General features: G+C 39.4%; 1 protein-coding gene across 5 annotated transcripts in view; it reads left to right on the forward strand.

The window, feature by feature from the left end:
- Positions 1–19,277, forward strand: part of LOC146395310 (uncharacterized) — a 215,436-nt gene that overhangs the window by 11,236 nt on the left and 184,923 nt on the right. For all 5 annotated transcript variants that reach the window (XR_014832345.1, XR_014832349.1, XR_014832350.1 and 2 more), the window contains exon 2: positions 11,964–12,086. The gene's annotated coding sequence lies outside the window, so the exon portion shown is untranslated. The remainder of the gene's footprint in view (positions 1–11,963; positions 12,087–19,277) is intronic.

Here is a 19,277-nt window from a genome sequence, read left to right on the forward strand (position 1 = left end):
GATAGCTTGGATTTGAATCTGGGCTCGTTCACTTACTAGTTCTTCAACCTTGAGCACATTAATTTCAATTTCTAATCTTCAGTTTTCCCATCTGTAAAATGGAGATGATGAAAGTATCTGCCAAATAATGGTTGTTGTGAATATCAAATGATATAATCTATGCAAAGTTCTTAGCATAATGGTAAATAGTTTTGTTCCTTATATGAGTTACCCTAAATGTTAAGTCTGAACATGGGCTCAATAAAATTTAGCTTTAACCCCAATACTAGTGAAATTCTTTATTACTCTTTACTTTTCCTAAAATTAAGAAGTTGGCTTTCTCCCTCTCTCTCTCTCTTTCTCTCCCTCTCTCTCTCTCTCTCTCTCTCTCTCTAGATTCTTGAGACTTTGCACTGAAAATATGAATTAGGAAGCTCCTCCAGAAGCTAACTGGTCTATCTTGTCTCCATTTAGAAACTCAATATGGGCTATTTCTCTTTTTGCTGGTCAATTTTCTAGAACTATCCCTCTTAAAATATTCTTTGGTGGTCTTCTCAGAGTGCCCACCCAACTTGTTTCTCTAAATAAGATCCCTAAATTTTTATTATGTCTGTCTATCCTTTCTTAATGACTTTATAATTATTCCAGCTCATCCTTTTACTTACCCATCTCCCTAGACCCACTTAAATGGCATCCTGTTAGCAGACTTCCATGTGAGTCACCTCTTAGTTGCTTATTAGCAATGTTAACATACAAAAACCAAAGTGATATTTTCATTTTCCTCATTCCAGCCACGTGGAATTACAGTCAAATTTGCATACAAATTTGTTTCTCTATTTTCATTGCCTCTGTCCCTGGCCTTGACCTTAGAAGAAAAAAAATAATTATTTTTGATTTGCCCTCTGTATTTGATTCATGCTGTGTCTTCTTTCAAAACTTGGAAGAGTGTGAGGAGTTGCAGTGAAATAAAGTGCACCTATCCATATGCCTGACACATCTTCTTTGGACAAGAACATTCTGGTTAAGGAAAGCAAGACACATGCATGAGGGGTTAGTTTTCCACAGTGCAAAGAGACACCCTTGGTAAATGGTCTCATTTAGCACCATCACTGGGAAATCACACCCTGATTTCACACATCTCTCTCACCATTCACTGGGACAACTGGGCTGCTGTGTATTGATTATGTCCCCAGAGAGCAAAGACTTACATACAAAACTGCAAACAACTCGGCAAAGTTGCTAAAAATAATTATATTTCAGTAGATGAGTCTAAGCAGAAAGGGAGAAAAAAATGTATTTAGAAAAACCAGAAATATCCAACAGACAGTGGAGTGAAACTGAGCAAAATCATATATAAAAATAGCATTTGGGTCCCTCCTGAATTTAGCAATAAGGACTGTAACAATTCAATACATATGTACCTTATGTAGCATTTGTCATCTAAATCTGGCTCTCAGACACTTTATAGCATTAGATAATACAGTTATAGAGAGATCTAATAACAGAGGGACAGGAAAGAATTAAAAGATGGTGCCAGGTAGGCACAGTAGTATGTCAAATGAGATTCTTCAAATGGATTAGTAGACTGACAGGGCCCATACAATTCAAAAAGGCATGTTAAATAGAGAATATTTTATTTGATTTATTTATTTATTTATTTATTGCATTTTAGGGCCACACTCACAGCATACGGAGGTTCCCAGGCTAGGGGTCTAATTGGAGCTGTAGCCGCCAGACTACACCAGAGGCACAGCAACCTGGGATCCAAGCCGTGTCTGTGACCTACACCGCAGCTCAGGACAACGCCAGATCCTTAACCCACTGAGTGAGGCCAGGGGTTGAACCCGCAACCTCATGGTTCCTAGTTGGATTCGTTTCCACTGCGCCATGACGGGAACTCCAGAGAATATTTTAGAATGATGAAGACTAGATCCAAAGAGCCTCAGAAAGGAACAAGAATTAAAATTCAGATCGCACACCTATCTATGGAACACCTATCATGCGTCTACCATTGCTGTAATGCCTTCCACACACTCTGTTGTATTTTACCTTCACAGATCTCTCTGAATAAACATCAGCATCTTAACCTTACAAAGGGAAAGAATGTAGGGAAATAGCTCAAAGTCAGGTAACCAAGAGCCAGAAGCAGAATTCAAGCCACATCTTCTAGCCCATGATACTTAAGCACTAATGCTCCTGTGGGAATACACCCATGCACACACATACACGTACAACCTGGGCAGTCTCAGAAAGACTGTACGTTTCACCACCCCCATATGTTTGACTCAGTGGATCTGGAGAAGTGTGTAGAGTGTTTGAGGATTTAGAGCTGATTAAAGGAAAAGCTAAGACCATGAGAGGCAGACATACAAGTTTTACTGGGTAGCACTTGGAAAGGGTTGATGCAAGGAGAAATCTCTCACACAGCATGAGACGATCCAGAGGCTTCAAGAGGCCAACATGCAGAAGAGGATAACGGGGAGTTCCCGTCGTGGCGCAGTGGTTAACGAATCCGACTAGGAACCATGAGGTTGCGGGTTCGGTCCCTGCCCTTGCTCAGTGGGTTAACAATCTGGCGTTGCCGTGAGCTGTGGTGTAGGTTGCAGACATGGCTCGGATCTGGCGTTGCTGTGGCTCTGGCATGGGCTGGCGGCTACAGCTCCGATTCGACTCCTAGCCTGGGAACCTCCATATGCCGCGGAAGTGGCCCAAGAAATAGCAAAAAAAAAAAAAAAAAAAAAAAAGAGAAGAGGATAGCAAGGACTCCCACAGAGGAGATCTTAGCAGGGGCTTCAGTGTCTAGATGTCTCTCAGCAGACAGCAGGGAGCCCCTGGGTCTGAGCACTCCAAGGGGCAGCAAGGGCTCGGGGCCTTATAACTACAAAGTCCTCTCTTATCAATGGAGAATAGCTGTCGGGTAAGGTTTCTAGGGACAGGCAAAACAGACAGGTTCTACGTGGCTAACAATCTTCTTGTTTGGATTGCTTTTTAAATAATTGTATGTGGAAAACTTTGGATTTAGCAAACTTTTGAGCTAACAGGTCTCAGCCTGCAGTGAAGAACAGTCTAGGGGCCAATAGACAGAGACTGTCTTTGGCTCATTTATTTAATAGAATGGGACTTCCTTTTGAGATCATTCCATTGCAGTATGTTACAGACTACATTTTGAGGAAGGAGAAAAGCTTCAAATTCCATGTTTGGGGCTCTCTTCACTGGACCACAGCCAGCTGAAAAATGGATAACACATCCGTTGATGATTTCCCAGGAGAAGGTGGTTTCCTGGGAAGATGGTCAGTGCTGAGAATCAGTGTCAGTCAGTGCTGGTTGGGCCTCAGGATCTGGCTTAGGAGGGCCAGCATGCCCTCATCATCTTACTGAGGACAAATTCTCTCCACAGAAGCTCAATGCCTGCAGTCATTCTTTATAACCAGTGTAAGAACAGGGCAACTTTGGGCATTGTACTCTCCAACTCAGGAGTGAACAGTGAAACACACATTGTTTTTGAATCATTTCATGATTCAGCCTGAAATAGACATAAAACTATAACTGTAAGCTTACTGATGGCAGGGAGTGGGTTTATTTGAGGCACAGTCATACATCCAGCCTCTAAGACAATGCCTTTTCCAGGGAGGTAGTCAGTTAATGAGCATTAACTGAAAGATCAAATGGAAATATCTAAGTTAGTGGGTCCCACATGTTCAGAGTGGTGCCCTGAGAAGTCCACCTGGAGCCACATAATCCCAAGCAATTGTCCCATCCTTGGTGCCAAATGGGGACTTCAGATTCTGCCTTCATCAAGGGGCCGAGTCATAAACCGAGGCTGCCACTAGGAATGAGGCCTTTAATACTGTGCTCATTAAGCTTATAACAGGGGTTTTTTGGCAGGGAGAAGCTTTTAGGGGAGTGGCAGGAATGGAGGAGGGGGTAGAGAAAGAGGAACACTGATTGAAAAAAGGCTTGAGGGGCCCAGTTCTCCCTTCCCTTACAGGCGAGGGTGAAGAAGGAAATCCAGACCTTCCCTTCAGAGGTTGCCTCCTCTTCTTCCCTGTTCCCCGCTCATTCCTTGTGACTCAGTCAGAACCTCCCTTCTTTTAAAAATCTGTTCTCCAGTGCCCAGGAATCATCTGATGGGGAGCTAGTTTTTGATCTTTATGCTTAGTATGCCACTCTAACCTTAAGTTCCTCAACCCCCAACTCCATCCCAGTGCACTCGGGTTTCGACTCACATGGAAGTGTTCCAGGTCCCAGTGTTATGGTCAGTTAGTGCGGTAACTGCCGGGAGATTATGGTTCTACTCACCTCTCCTCCACCCATCAATGCCCAATGAACGAAGAAATAAATAATAATTATAAATTACAGTTGCCAATACTGTGATTCACTATATTTTTTTTTTCCTGATTTCACCATTGTGTAAAAAATGTGGTTCATCTTTACCCACATTATCCCTCAGTGGTAGGGACAAGTTCTACGTTTAACTGTAACTTTACAAAGGTGGTTTTTAAGACAATGTGAATACTTGGCAGTTTATTTTGTTGCCCATGGTATTTCTTACATAGAAAACATTGCAAATGCCCTTTCCTTCACCAGAAAGTCCTTTTTGTCCTGGATATTTCCTGGTCATCCTTTACACGTCACCTTCTAGGCGCCTTCTTTTCAAAGGGTAATCCATGGGCCAGCAGCACCAGCATCATCTGGGAGCATGTTAGAAACACAGAATCTCAGGCATCACCTCAACCTCCTGAATCAGAGTCTATATCTTGAATAAATCCCTGGGTGCTTCACGTGCATGTCAGAGTTTAAGAAGTCCTGGAAAGTATTTTCCTGGCAGTAGTGGCAACTCACCTGCAGCTTCCATCTCCTTGTACATCCTTCTTATTCTATTACAGTGACTTTAGGAAACCCTCTCCCATTCTAGAGAAGTCTTTTTCAAATTGCCTACATGTAATTAGTTGTACTAATTGTAACTCATAACTGGAGTGTGGAATCAATTTAGTGGGTCATAACTAGATTTTTTTGTGAAGTAAAGTAGGTTAATCTACTTTATAATATAATGGAAAAATGTCACTCAGGTAAGTATTATTTCATAAAACTTTAGAAATAGTACATATCTATGTGCATGTTTATATATTGGATTGTGGTGTGTGTGTATATATATATATATATATGCATATATATATATATATATATATATATATATTTGCTATGGGTCATGGTTATAAAAGCTTAGACCCCCCACTCTAGAGTCCAAGCTCCTTGATTTCAAGGACTGTTTGATCCATTTGCTGTGTATGTAACACCTAATTCAGGGATGGTGGAGAGTAGATGCCCCCAAAAGTTATACTGTTCCATGCGATGCAACATCACCTGGAATGGTATCAACTATTAATAAAGATTGCAACCAATGAGAGGATGACAGAAGGCAGAGGAGGAGGAAGGGCCTGGCATAGCCCAGGATGTAGGAGAGCAGGAAGGAAGTTTCCAACACATCTGAGTCCCTCATTTAAGACCATCCTGAGTCCAGAACCTGCATGCTATCCTCATTGACCAGATTATGTGGCTTTTAAGTGAGCCCAGGCTCCCTCTGGCAGTGGAAATATCCCTGGGTAGGGATATAAGGCATGGCAGCAACAGCCATTTGCCTGAGCAATGCTAACCGGAAGTAGAGAGAGGGGAACGGAAATTGTGTGGGGAGGATTCAGATGTGGCCCAAGGCAGAATCTGACATTGTAAGATGGCAAAACAGATAAGTGAAGGACTTTCTGGAGACCAGAATCAAATATCCACCCATTCATCCCAGTTACTGATGTAGCACCTACTAAGTGCAGGCACTGTTCTGGCTACCAGCACTAGAACAAAATGGACAAAATAGCACTATTCTCATGAGCTGGCATTCTAGGGGAGGGAAGAGGGAAACAAATAAAAACCTATTTTATTTATCTTTATGTCGTGTTTATGCTATCCAAAATCCTGCGTTTCATGTATATATTACCTAATAAGATGACTGCAGGTGGTAATGCTGGAAAAACTGTCAGAAAGTGAGAGACCATAGCCCGCAGACCTCTTCTCTAAGCAGCCTCATCTGTGAGCTAGAAACAATCAGGATAAGATGAGAACTACCCTTAGAGTTTAAGATCCAAGATGGATTCAGACTTTTTATATGATTTAATTTATTTAAAAGTTTCACATGTTTTGGTTTAAATCTTATAAGCTGAGTTTGAAGAAGGCAGCAGTATAAAGAGCCTTAGAATAGTAAAGTCCAGTGGTGTCGACATTCTGTTTTGTACAGCCCTAGAACTTCAGCAACTGGAGAAGCAGATAAGCAAGCAGAAGCCTGGCTGCCTCACCACTACTTCTCACTCTCACCATTCTCATTCCTCACCACTACTTCTCATTCAAAAGGGACATGGCCGCTTAACATCGGCCACGTTTACGGGGGTACCATGGAAAGCTGTGTTTGGCACAATTGTTCCACTTCTGAATAACTTTGATAAAACTTGCCAATACTTTCAGCTTTCACATAGAGAAACTGAGGTTTGGAAATATTATCTGACCTATCAAGATGGCATTTTGAAGAACAGTTAGGGATATAATTATGAATCATGCTTGGTTTTCCAGATCTTGGTCAATTACAAAATAATAGACTTTCTAAAATGTCTTATATAGATAGAAGTTTTCCAAGCTTTGTTTCCCTTAGTAGGGAGAAGATCCTGACCCAGGCTAAGGATCACCTGCCTTACTTGATTTTGGCATTGCCTTTCCTTATCTGGCAAAGGAACCTACGCATAACTCATCAGATACTTTTTTCACAAGAGATAACCATTGGAGACTTAAAGCCTGGAAAACGTCGTTGTTCTGTGTATCCCACTTTGATCATACACTCTCCTCAGCTCTCAGCCTTGGTCTATTAAAATAAGGGGATATTAATAGTATTTTGTTTGTTTACTTTTCAAAGGGCTTTCAAACCTTTGAAAGCCAAGTGTCTATTCAAATGCACTGCCTCCTGCCACCACAGGAGGAGTGCATTCCTTCTTTACCCTGGTCCAGACCCCAGGATGATTTTTATTGTCTTTTTACTTTGCCAACTCCAGGAAGAACTTTCTCTTTTTTGTACTCAAAACTGTCCAGATGCCAGTACTTTCTAACAGACTTTTCTTGGGTTCAACCCCATTTCTCATAAACAGAGAACCAACTGTCCCCACCTCTCCGTGCACCAGCACCAGCCCTTGGAGGTCTCAGTCAGGAGAAGACCTCATGACAAACATCTGTTGACTTTCCCCATGCTGCTTTCCTCTCCCTCTTAGGGCAGTTTCTAATGTCCATGGATTCTTTGTTTACTGATCTGTATGTCCTTGTTACCAACTTGAATTGAGATGATCTAAAGGGTCTGATTCTTGTGTTTGCGCTTCCTCTTTTTTCCCTTCCATCTATGCATTTGAAATACATTTGAACAGATGGAACCGTTTTTAAACACAGTTGCAGAGTTTTTCCTCACAGACGCATACCCACACATTTTGGTAAACTAGTTGGGTGACCTGGTTAACCTGTCAGAGGATCTGACATCCATTTTCCAACCCATCCATAGCTAAGATGGGTTGTCTCATGGGTACATAGTTTTCTTTCTTTCTCTAACAGAGCATCTTGGCTGAAACCATGCTGCTGGCTTCTCTGGTGCCAGCCCACAGGAAAGTTTCCTCCAACCACTCTCAGTAAACTCTGTGTGACCACACTGGGGATGGCTGCTGACTATGTCACAGCCACTTAGGCTTAACTTCTCTTTAATTCTTGTCTTCAGATATCATCCTCAGTTCTTGTGGGGCTGGAACTAGAAACATCACACATCCCCCAGGCAGCAACGACATCCGTTTTGATAAGCACCCAAGTGCTTTAGCTGAAACTGAAGGGCATTTGTGCAAGGTAGCAGATTGCAGGGAAGTTTTATGTTTCAGCATACTCTAGGGGAAAGAAAAGAAAATGGCTTTCTTTCCTGGAAGAAAAGGAAAAATGAGAGAGAGAGAGAGAGTAAAGAGAAAATAAAGACTAAGATGTAGAGCATGCCACAGAAAGACCAGCTGAGGGAATCCCAACAGCATAGATTTTTTTCTGGGGAAAAAAACATGGCACCTTTTTACCCCCCCACAAAAATCCCAGACTCCAGAAAAACTGTACTGATAATGTTGGAAACAATTCTTGTTTTATGGTTGGGAACGAACTGCTCTTTTTCTGTAGGAGGCCGAACCCAAGACGTGTAAATGTAAGAAGTTTCTGCTTTTCTGAGAGGAGCAAGCTCCCTAAAATGAGTGTGAAGAGAATAGGAACAGCTGAAAATTCCAGCCCACAGCTTCAAGTTTTCCAAAGCCTGTTTGCTTTGGCCCGCCTCTGCCATTCCTTTCTCTTTTTTCAGAAGTGTGAAATGGGTTGGTTGCTGGTATTTGTTCTGTGGTCTCTGCTAACTCTCCCATCTGTATAAACTCAGCCCTGCCAACCGAGCAGTTTTGCAGCACTTTCTTTTCAGCTGGCTCGAAGGTCCTATTAAGTGGTACTTTGAAAGCTTGCAAATGTGTGATGCTGGCGCTGTATCGAGAGTGTGAGGCTTAACTGTGCTGCCCTCCCAGGGGCCGGCCCTACCTCTGGGACTAGTAGCTAAACAGGATGAGGACAAAGTGAATCCAAGTCTGGATCTGACGGTGCCTCCCCAGCAGCAGGGAAGCCAGAGGGGTGCCGATAACGCGTTCATGAACAAGAGCCACTGAAAGTGGGGCATGGCACCTAGAGGTCTCTTCCTTCCTCTAATGAAAATATTTGTTTGAGGATTAAGAAAGTCGTTGGCGAATCCATATTCCCATTTCTTCTCACATTCCTTCTATATTTAATTGTATCCGGGTCAACCAGATACTATCCTTCCAAAAGCACAAGGTTAGCAGCATGCCAATATTTTTATTTCTGTTCTCAATATATCAACTTAGCCCATTTAATTAACTGTTCCTCACTAGTTGCTATTACATAGCAAAAATATTGTCAAAGATGACAATTTGCCTTGGGATCAGAGACTCAAAATTTGTAGAATGGATGGCTTTTGCCAACCTCAACAAGTATTTCTGTGAAGTCTAAACAGCTATTAATGAAAAGAGTAGCCACAGTTAAATAAACCATGAGGTACAGAACACATGTGCCAAAAGAAGATCTGTTTATTAGCAAGTCTGCTCTAAGGCTGAACCCAGCCCAGTAGGGTCTACAGTGGAGAGAGGCTGAAATGAAAAAGTCAGATCAGGGTAAATAACCACTATGAAGGAATGATTTGAATTAGTGCTTCACTGTCCAGCATGGCATTAAAAAAAAGATCTCAACGACATTATCATTAAAGCCCATGAGCCCTTCATGAGGTTTCCCAAGCTAGAGGTGGCAAGCTCTACCCCAGGGCTCTTTGAGGAAGCATTTGCATAAATCACTTCAGTATAGATGCTAACTCTTCAAGACTCTGCCTCTCCTTTTTATCCCTGACCTAGATAATTTATTAATCATACTCGTCAGGGTCTATAAAGTATATGCTAATTTTTTAATATATGTGCAATGGAACAAATAATGCATACCTCTTAGGATCAATTTAAACAAAATTACCTTTATAGAATGCACAATAAGTCATTACAGATAAAGAAAGTCCTCAAAAAATAGCAACTAAAATTTAAAAGATATGATTCTACCATGATCTTGGCCCAGTGAAATTGTGTAAAAAATAAAAAAGTATATATATATTTGTATTTCTTTAAGCCATTCTTATACTGTTAACAATAATTCCAAAGAGGTGGACAGAAACATTAAGCACGTATCTTTTTCCTGGGAAAGTCGTGTCCCCCGCCCCTTAAAACTATTAGGCAAACCCAGCAAGGGGTATTGAGACATCATGTAGTGGAAACTGACCTCAATGGAATCAGGACAATGGGAATTATCAGAAAATAGTCCCATAAGGCCAAGAGAAGCTTTTAGCCTATGCTCCAAATACACAGTTACTTTTTTAAGGTGGGGCCTTCAGTATGAGGTTAAGACCCATCAAAAGTAAATTGGCTCATTTCTTTTGATTCTTTCTGGATAATTGAACTCTGAGCTATTAGTGGAAAGAGATTATACATTCCCAGTGTCCAGGGTAATTAACAGTGCATAGTGAATGCTTAATAAATCAAGACAATTACCTGAGTTCAAATCTTGCTTCTGCTACTATGGTATGTTTGTAGTAGCATAACGTACTTACTTCCTTTTTTTTTTTTTTTTTTTTCCCTTGGTCTTTTTCCCATTTCTTGGGCTGCTCCCAAGGCATATGGAGGTTCCCAGGCTAGGGGTCTAATCGGAGCTGTAGCCACCAGCCTACGCCAGAGCCACAGCAATGCGTGATCCAAGCCACGTCTGCAACCTACACCACAGCTCACGGCAACGCCGGATCCTCAACCCACTGAGCAAGGCCAGGGGTCGAACCTGCAACCTCATGGTTCCCAGTCGGATTTGTTAACCACTGAGCCACCACGGGAACTCCTTACTTTCTGATCCTTAACTTCCTCTTCATTAAATAGAGAGACTCACCTTGTAGGGTGGTCATAAAAATTAAATGAGTCTGCATGTTAAGTGCTTATAGATGTCCCTGGGGGAGTTCCCATTGTAGCTCAGGGGTAGTGTACCTAACTAGTATCCATGAGGATGTGGGTTTGATCCCTGGCCTTGCTCAGTGGGTTGAGGATCCAGCATTGCCATGAGCTGTGTTGTAGTTCGCAGATGTGTCTTGGATCCCACATTGCTGTGGCTGTGGTATAGGCCAGCAGCTGCAGCTCCAATTCAGCCCCTAGTCTGGGAACTTCCATATGTCATGGGTGCAGCGCTAAAAAGCAAAAAAAAAAAAAAAAAAAAAGGAAAAAAAATGTCCCTGGTTTATAGTAAAGATTTTCAGGTGATATCTGATATGATGATGATGATGATATAATCTGTCAGTTGCTTACTATTAGCCATTCACTCTCGTTCCCTGCTAACAGAACCACAGTTTGTCAAAATCAAACTATTCCACTTTGCCTGAGATTGGTCTGGCATATGTCCCAGTTCTGGCCAGTGAAATATAAGGGAGTTTCTGCTAAAGGTATATTACTCAATGGTGCAATGTATTGAGACCATTTAAAGCTGGACTTTAATCTGTACAAGGACTAAATTTTTTTTTTCCTGATTTACCCTTACTTCCAGATGTAGCTCTTCCGAATCCCAACCCAGACCATGTTGGGAGGTTGTTAGAGCTCCCCATCCTTGAAGGCTCTGAACTCCAAATCATGTTCCTACAGTTCCATGAAGCTATAAAAAGCTCTGCTCAGCTCATCTACCTAGTCAGGTCGTTCAGAGTTATACTTCACTGGGTTTTTTTCTTCTCTGGAATTGCATTGTAATTCTTCAAGTTTTAAAAACACTCTAGGTGTTCTAGTTGTTCTCAAAGAAAGATTGACCTGCATCCTACATGTACTCCAGGAGAAGCAAAAGTCAACTTTTATTATTCTTGAGGACTATATAAAGACAGGATTATAATATTATTTTTAGATTCAAAGGTGTCTGATAAGTGGGCTAATATCAAGCTGGGAGCTGGGCAGTAGTAGTCTTCTGGGCAGGAAATGTCAAGAAGAGTTAAGGTAAGAAAAGAAGACAAAAGGATGAAAGGTGAAAAGTCAAAGACCTCATAGTGTGGATGTTTTTACTTATCTCTTTTATAATAAGGACTGGCATTAAAAGTACTTACTCAAAATTTATGCATGACATAGATATTGGAGTCAGCTTTGAACTCAGGGCTTTCTGACTCTAGCCTATGTTTAGTTCTCTCAATAAACCTGTACGGCTTTATAGTTTTGACCTCCCATAGTCTTCTAATTCTTGAACACTTGGAACAAATCTGAGCTCTTTGATCCAACCAAAAACTTTGGCTATTTAACTTGACCTTTTAATCTCTCTCTACTCCTCTTTGTGTATAGAACTGTCTTGTTCCAGCAATAGTGATGAGTTCAGCTCCAATCCCTACATTCTCCTTTGGATTGTTCTCTTCTACAATGAGAATGAATATGAGGAATTCAAAGGATGAAGATGGAGATCACTAAGTGAGTGGAATGGACAATATCCCTTTCTCTCTCTCTCTCTCCCTCCCCCCTCTCCCCCCGCCCCACTCCCTTCCTCCCTATCCCTTCCTTTCTTCCTCCCTATCCCTTCCTTTCTTCCTCCCTCCTTCCCCCACCTCTTTCTTTCTTTTCCTCTCTTTCTCTCTTTCTTCCCTTAACAAATATTGGATCAACAAATTTTGGCTGGGTTTTAATGGCATTTCTAAGGACTCAGTGTATAAGATGGAGTAAGTGCTGTAATTCCCATTCTTTGGACCATGGAGGTGCATGTGCATAGGCTTAGGCTGCGTTTCCAGGTTTATCACTCTGGAGCAAATGTGCAGATCCATAGAAGGTCAATGAAGAAGAGAAAGGGTCTAAGTCATGGATGAGGCATTCCTTTGGTGCTGAAGCCAGCCTACAGTTCTCAGGTTTCTTGGAGATGTATCCACATCATCAGTTCAAAGAAGAGTTTTAGCAATTGCTCTATTGACTCCTCATTATCTTTGAGCAATCATGTCACTTTGGTCTGAAATGACCTAGTTTCTGAGACCCCATTCCACCAGAACCTTCCAGCTCTCCACTTCTCTTGGCCATAACCCAGATTGCATAGAGACATGACAGCTGAGCAGAAGCCCTGCCAATTAGAGGAATCTGCCCTTCAGCATGCCTGGCAGTGGAGAGCTAGAACATTTGACTCAAGAAAGACAGCCATCCAAGTCTTTAAAAAAATGTATGCAATTTTTTTTTTTTTTAATTCTGAAAACAACTTAGAGCCAAACTGGTCAGATGACTAAGTGAGGATTGTATGTCTTCAAATGCCTGGAAGGGACCCATTGAAACAGTATCTGCTTCTGGCCTCCCATACTCCTAAGCCTTCTCAGTGGCTGTCCAGTCTGACTCTGTGGGTACCCTTGAAGGCAGGTTATTTGTGGTTATGTATAATTAGTCTAGTTGAGTATTAGAGTCAAGGTGCTTCCATTTGTTTTGTAGAAGTTCTGTCCTTTGGTCATTTTTTCTTTCATTAGCTCACAATAGAGCCAAGTGCAATATAATTACATCTTAGTATAATAAATCTGATGTGAAAGTGACTTCATTGCATTTAACACTACCTTTGATGTAAAACCCTCTATGTTTTAAAATGAAGAATGAATTTATCCCTTCAAAGCAGATAAGACCTCCATTGCTAGAAGGGAGATTTCAGGAGAAGGGAGGTAATAAATTTGTGGGAGAGTTCTTTCCTGGAAGAAGTACAGGATTCTGGGAATAAACTTGGGTGGGAAGGAAGGTAGGGCATGTAAAGCTTGTGAAGGAGAGAGGCCTTCTTCCTCAGTCTTTGCCTTAAACTCACTCCTTTACAACTTTTGTCCCATTTATGGTAGTTGTTCTCTCTGAAATAATGCCAAACAAGTTTCTTTCCCCATAAAAACCTTTCATTTAATTGAATACAGAGCTTATACCCTCTTATCCTTTTCATGAGTTTTCTGTTCCTCAAGTTGAACATTTTCCATTCTTTCAACTATTTCTGATATGGCATTTTGGCAGAAGGAAACAGGGGTGGAAAAACTTGTGTGAATAAGTACTCCATGTACACTTCAGTAAATGGCAAATCTCTCTCTGACCTGTAAGCCAACATTCTGACACCAGATCAGAGTACACACTTGTAGTGGCATGAGAGCAGGCATCATTCCAAGCCTCTGCCTGTGAGGGGAAGCGAGAAAAACTGGCCAAAATATTTTTGCCCGTAGTAATTAAGAAGTGGTTTGCCTTCATTGATTCTCATGTGGGACTGACTTTTTTTTTTTTTTTTTTTTTTTTTTTTTTTTTTTTTTTTTTAGTCACTCTTGAGCATCATTAAAACTTTTATATTTTAAGCTCTTAATGAATCTTTCCTTAAGATGCATTTGGAATTATTTTAGTACTTAAAACAACTCTGCAAATGTGCTTTAGAGCCTCATGGCCTTTTTATTTATTTTTATTTCCTAAAATAAAAATAAACGACTACTCTTAACAAATGTCTCTATTTTCTGAAATGTGGAACCAGGACAAAACCAGACATAAAAATAAGCTCCAAATGAGGCACAAATTAATATATTTTTAAAAATTGAATTTCCGTAATAAAGCTTAGCGTGTAAGCTCTGGAATCCCCCAGCCCCTACTAGCTATAATGATAATGGCACACCTCCACCTGTCTTCTCTGACTTGTTTAGCCTAAAAGAAACCAGATGAGGATAAGGAACAAATGTACTACATTTTCAAATACTAGGTGGATTTGGGGGTTAACTTTGTAAGTAATCATAGAACAGTAGTCTTGTGTTCATTAAAATTGAAACTAATACATCTTCTAATGTTACCACTAGTTTTAAAAATAACAGAAATAGCTGTAATGCTCCTGATTGTATGAAATTGATTTTAATGTTTCCCTATTAATTACAATAGTGGCTCCTACTTTAAGATAGACGTTTGAATCATATTGAAAGTGATCTTCTAAGTTTTCTAAGAAATGGAATGAAGAAATGTTAACATTTTAAAATGTATCTTCAAATTGTGTTTTTACTATTCAACATTATTATTTAATTATTTCTATTATTGGAACTATTTATATTTTAATTAATGTGATGTCTCAGTGGAGTCTGGGAAGTTAGTGGCAAGAGTGGCATTTTTTTTTAATTTACTTGAATCCCCCACAAAAACAAAGTTTCATAACAACAATCTAAGCCCCAGAGTTCTCTTGTGAAGCAGTGGGTTAAGGAACCAGCTTTGTCACTGCAGTGGCTTGGGTCATTGCTGTAGTGTGGGTTTAATCCCTGGCCTGAGAACTTCCATATGTTGTGGGCTTGACCAAAAAAAAACTTAAGCTGCCAAAAACCATATATAGTCAAACCAAATGACCAGACAGCCCTGGTCAAAACACAAAATAAAATGGGCTGGTGAAAAACAGGCAGCTACAAAACCAGAGAAGTATCAACTTCAGTGTGAGAAGATGCAGAGGAAAGATATAGACATCTGACAAATCAGAAAAGGGATAGATGTTAGAAATCAAGCCGACATATTTTATAACAACAGAAATGGAGTTTTGTGAAGTTAGGAAAACTATAACTAACCATGACTTCCTCTAAAAGTTCAAGAAAACTAATAATTTCACATAAAGATGGGAAAGAATTTAAAAAGCATAAGGATTAGCTCCCAGTAGACAACAAATGCACACAAAAGACATGCTCACAACAACAAAAAATTATTCCTCAATGAGCTAAAAGATATTAAGAGTGAGATACTTAGGGAGTTCCCATCGTGGTGCAACGGAAGCAAATCCGACTAGGAACCATGAGGTTTCGGGTTTGGTCCCTGGCCTTGCTCAGTGGGTTAAGGATCCAGTGTTGCCATGAGCTGTGGTGTAGGTTGTAGATGCAGCTTGGATCTGGGTTTGCTGTGGCTCTGGCGTAGGCCAGAAGCTGTAGCTCTGATTAGACCCCTAGCCTGGGAACCTCCATATGCCACAGGTGCAGCCCAGAAAAGACAGAAGCCAAAAAAAAAAAAAAAAAAAAAAAAAGAGTATGATACTTAAAATGAAATACTAATATATATAATAATTAGAAAGAAATTCAAAATGAGGTGAAATTAACTCATGAAAAAAGTTAAAAATAAGGGAAAAATCACTTTGTAATTAAAGACTAAAATGGAAGCATACAATTGCAAATAAATACAATAGATAATGGCTTAAGAGGAAAAGAAAGTAAAAAAGACAGAATTTTCTAAATTAAAAAGAAATTAGGAGTTCCCGTCGTGGCGCAGTGGTTAACGAATCCGACTAGGAACCATGAGGTTGCGGGTTCGGTCCCTGCCCTTGCTCAGTGGGTTAACGATCCGGCGTTGCCGTGAGCTGTGGTGTAGGTTGCAGACGCGGCTCGGATCCCGCGTTGCTGTGGCTCTGGCGTAGGCCGGTGGCTACAGCTCCGATTCAACCCCTAGCCTGGGAAGCTCCATATGCCGTGGGAGCGGCCCAAGAAATAGCAACAACAACAACAACAAAAGACAAAAAAAAAAGAAATTAAAATGAGATAAAATTCTTTAATAAAAATTAGTTGAACATAGGCAAAGAAGATTCAACAAATGTATAATAGCAGTCCCTGAAGAAGAAAAACAGAGAAACAGAACAAAAATAATAATAATTGAGAAAAACTTTCCTACCAATTAAAACTTAATGTCTTACAATAAAATACATCATACAAAATTGAAACTATACATTGAAAGGCACAGCATGTATCTGAAAAAAACTGACTCTGAAGAGCAAAATTGTTATTCAGTAAAATTATTGGACTCAAAGAAAAATAAAGAATCTTTTGACATAGAGGCAACAACACAAGACCTATACCAAAAATAATATTAGACTGGCATCACACTTTTCAACTGCAGTGCTTTAGGCCAGAAACAAAGATATGGACCAATGTATTTAAGATATGCAGAGGAAAAAAATTCCAAGGATTTTTGTATCCACCCAAACTAAAAATCACATGTAAAAGCTACAAACTGCTATCACATTCAAGAACTCATGTAATCCTTCTCCATACACTCTTTTCTGAGGAGTTTACTAGAAAAGAAACTTTTGACAAGTGAAAATATTATAGACATTGAAGTGAAAATTAACATTGATCATTATATATTGACATCCACAACTAAAATTTTAAGAGTTAAAAGAAACAGTATATAATGACCATAAATTCTGACAATGTAGACAAAGTACCAGTATTTTCAAAAATTAAAAGAGAATGGAGTAGTCATAAAAAATGTTTTAATGATCTAGAGTAATCATATTGGTGGCGTAGTTTTTTGATTTTGTTATTCTCAGACTGTTGTGAGTATCACGTGGGACAAAGTAAATGAGTAATTGTAGGATATTCTACTTCTATCATATCCCTTTTTTTTTGAGAACTAGAATCCTAGTGTAGGATAAATGACAGATGGAAGTAACCTAGAGAAATCAAGCAAACCATGTAGTCCTCAATGTGAAATGCGATTAACAATGTAAACTTATCAAGCGTTTTACCTTAAAAAGTTATATGATCAATTTTAATTGTGTAGTATACATGTAAAATGTTAGTAGTATATAATAGTTTTATCCATTGAAGAGACCTAGAAATTAACCAGACCAGTATCACATTTACTCATGTTGTATACAAACAATGACAGATTTAATTCTTTCTTTCTAATTATTATCTCACTTTACAACACTGGACAGTAGCTACATGACCAATGTTAAACAAAATATGAAAGCAGGCAACATTCTCCTCATCTCAATCTTAGATGGAAATTCTTCAGTATGCTATCATTAAGTATGGTGTTTGCTCTAAATGTAGGGAGAGGCAGTAATTTTTAAGGCATGTTTTCATTGGACAATTCTAATTTACTTTTTGATCTAAAAGATGAGGAAATTGGGAATTCCCATTGTGGCTCAGGGGGTAATGAACCTGACTAGTATCCATGAGGATACAGGTTCAATCCCTGGCCTCACTCAGTGGGTTAAAGAACCATTGTTGCTGTGAGCTGTGGTGTAGGTTGGAGACACGGCTCAGATCCTGAGTTGCTGTGGCTGTGGCATAGGCCAGCAGCTGCAGCTCCAGTTCAACCCCTAGACTGGGAACTTCCATATGCTGAAGGCATAGCCCTAAAAAGCTAAAAGTATAAAATAAAATAAGGAAATTAACACTGTTGTAATTTTTGCCATCTCATTTATCCAACCTTGTATTTTTGTTAGATTTCTTGCTCTTTAAATGATGCCAAAGTTTACAATATTCAATTATGTTCATAACTCTAATTATTATATTTGTTTTGCTTTTGTTCTAAGCTTAAATTTATTCATTACTCACTGTCCTTTATTTCATTTCTAATCTTCTGTCATATTTTTTCAATTCACATTAATTATTTTATTGCCTTGATTTTATTATTGATATTTTTTCCAAAAGATATTAACAGGTGCTCTATTCCCTGTGTTCTTTAATATATGTATGTTGATTTTTAGACATTAATTATTGTGATATCCTTGATGTAGTAATTTTTCAGAAAATGTTTAACTGGCTCTGCAGAGAAACAAAAAGACCTAATTTTAGTATTTGCTGATTTTCCTGGGATGAATAGTTCTACCACGGCTGATTTCAAGCTATGAACATGATGTCCCTGAATGCAAACTTGGAATGAAATGCTCAGGAGCATACCATTACATTACATTATATAATATCTGCATTGTAAAGAAACAATAGACATAAATAACCTTAAGATCACAGATAATGGTAAAATCTAGTAAAATAAAATGAATAATGAGTCTTGAGTACTACTACTATGGTTTTTAGGTAATGTATTTAATATCTAGTTTATATAATTTAATTTTGAAATATGTCTATTTAACAACTGGCTAATAATGTTCCTAAAATTTTGACAATAAGCTCTTGGAAAGTCAGTACAAACTAGGTCCAAAATGTTGCTTGTGCCTTTTGTACTTGTGCGTTCTAGTGACAATGGTCTTTGGTTTTCTTGCATTAAATATTTGTATGGAGATATTGGGGGCTGACTTTTTGCAACATGACAATTGAACTGACACACTTTATCCTACTCCATACTTTAAGCCCTTAGAAATTCTGGATAAAGTGATCAAAATTAAATAAATCAAAGTAAGCCAAGAGAGATCCCCATGTGCAAGAGGGGAACAATAAAATTAATGCCAGAGTAATACTCTGAACGTGATTCAGTGACAACACTCAGGTTTCAGAGGAGGCATAGATCCTAGAAGTTGAGTGCTGAATCCGATGCCCATCCAAAGATAGTACCATGTGGAACAGCAGTAATTCAAACCCCACCTTGTCCTCATGGATTATAAATACTCTATCAGCCTAGAACAAATTAGTCTTATGTCTAGGGGTTTGGATCAAGAAAAAGAAAATTCACTGGCAAAAAAGATAAATTCCAAACCCACACCAAGAGTAAATACATGGCCTGACTTTAAACTAGAGGAATAGTTTAAAGTTTTAAACTATTCTGCATTAACAGTAAGTCCAGAAATTATACTAAAAACAAGTTCATAGTCATTAAAATCTCTGAGTTTTCTACTGGGGACCTTCATCATAAGCAATCTTGAAATCATACGGTAGCAGTAGTTTCACAAAGTGAGCATGCAGAACTTCCACAGAATAGTTAACCCCTTCT

Source organism: Sus scrofa, chromosome 17 (genome assembly GCF_054392235.1).
Source record: "Sus scrofa isolate SSC_HxYL_T2T_F1_AM1 chromosome 17, Sscrofa_HxYL_maternal_Yorkshire_Landrace_v2.0, whole genome shotgun sequence".
Lineage (NCBI taxonomy): Eukaryota > Metazoa > Chordata > Mammalia > Artiodactyla > Suidae > Sus > Sus scrofa.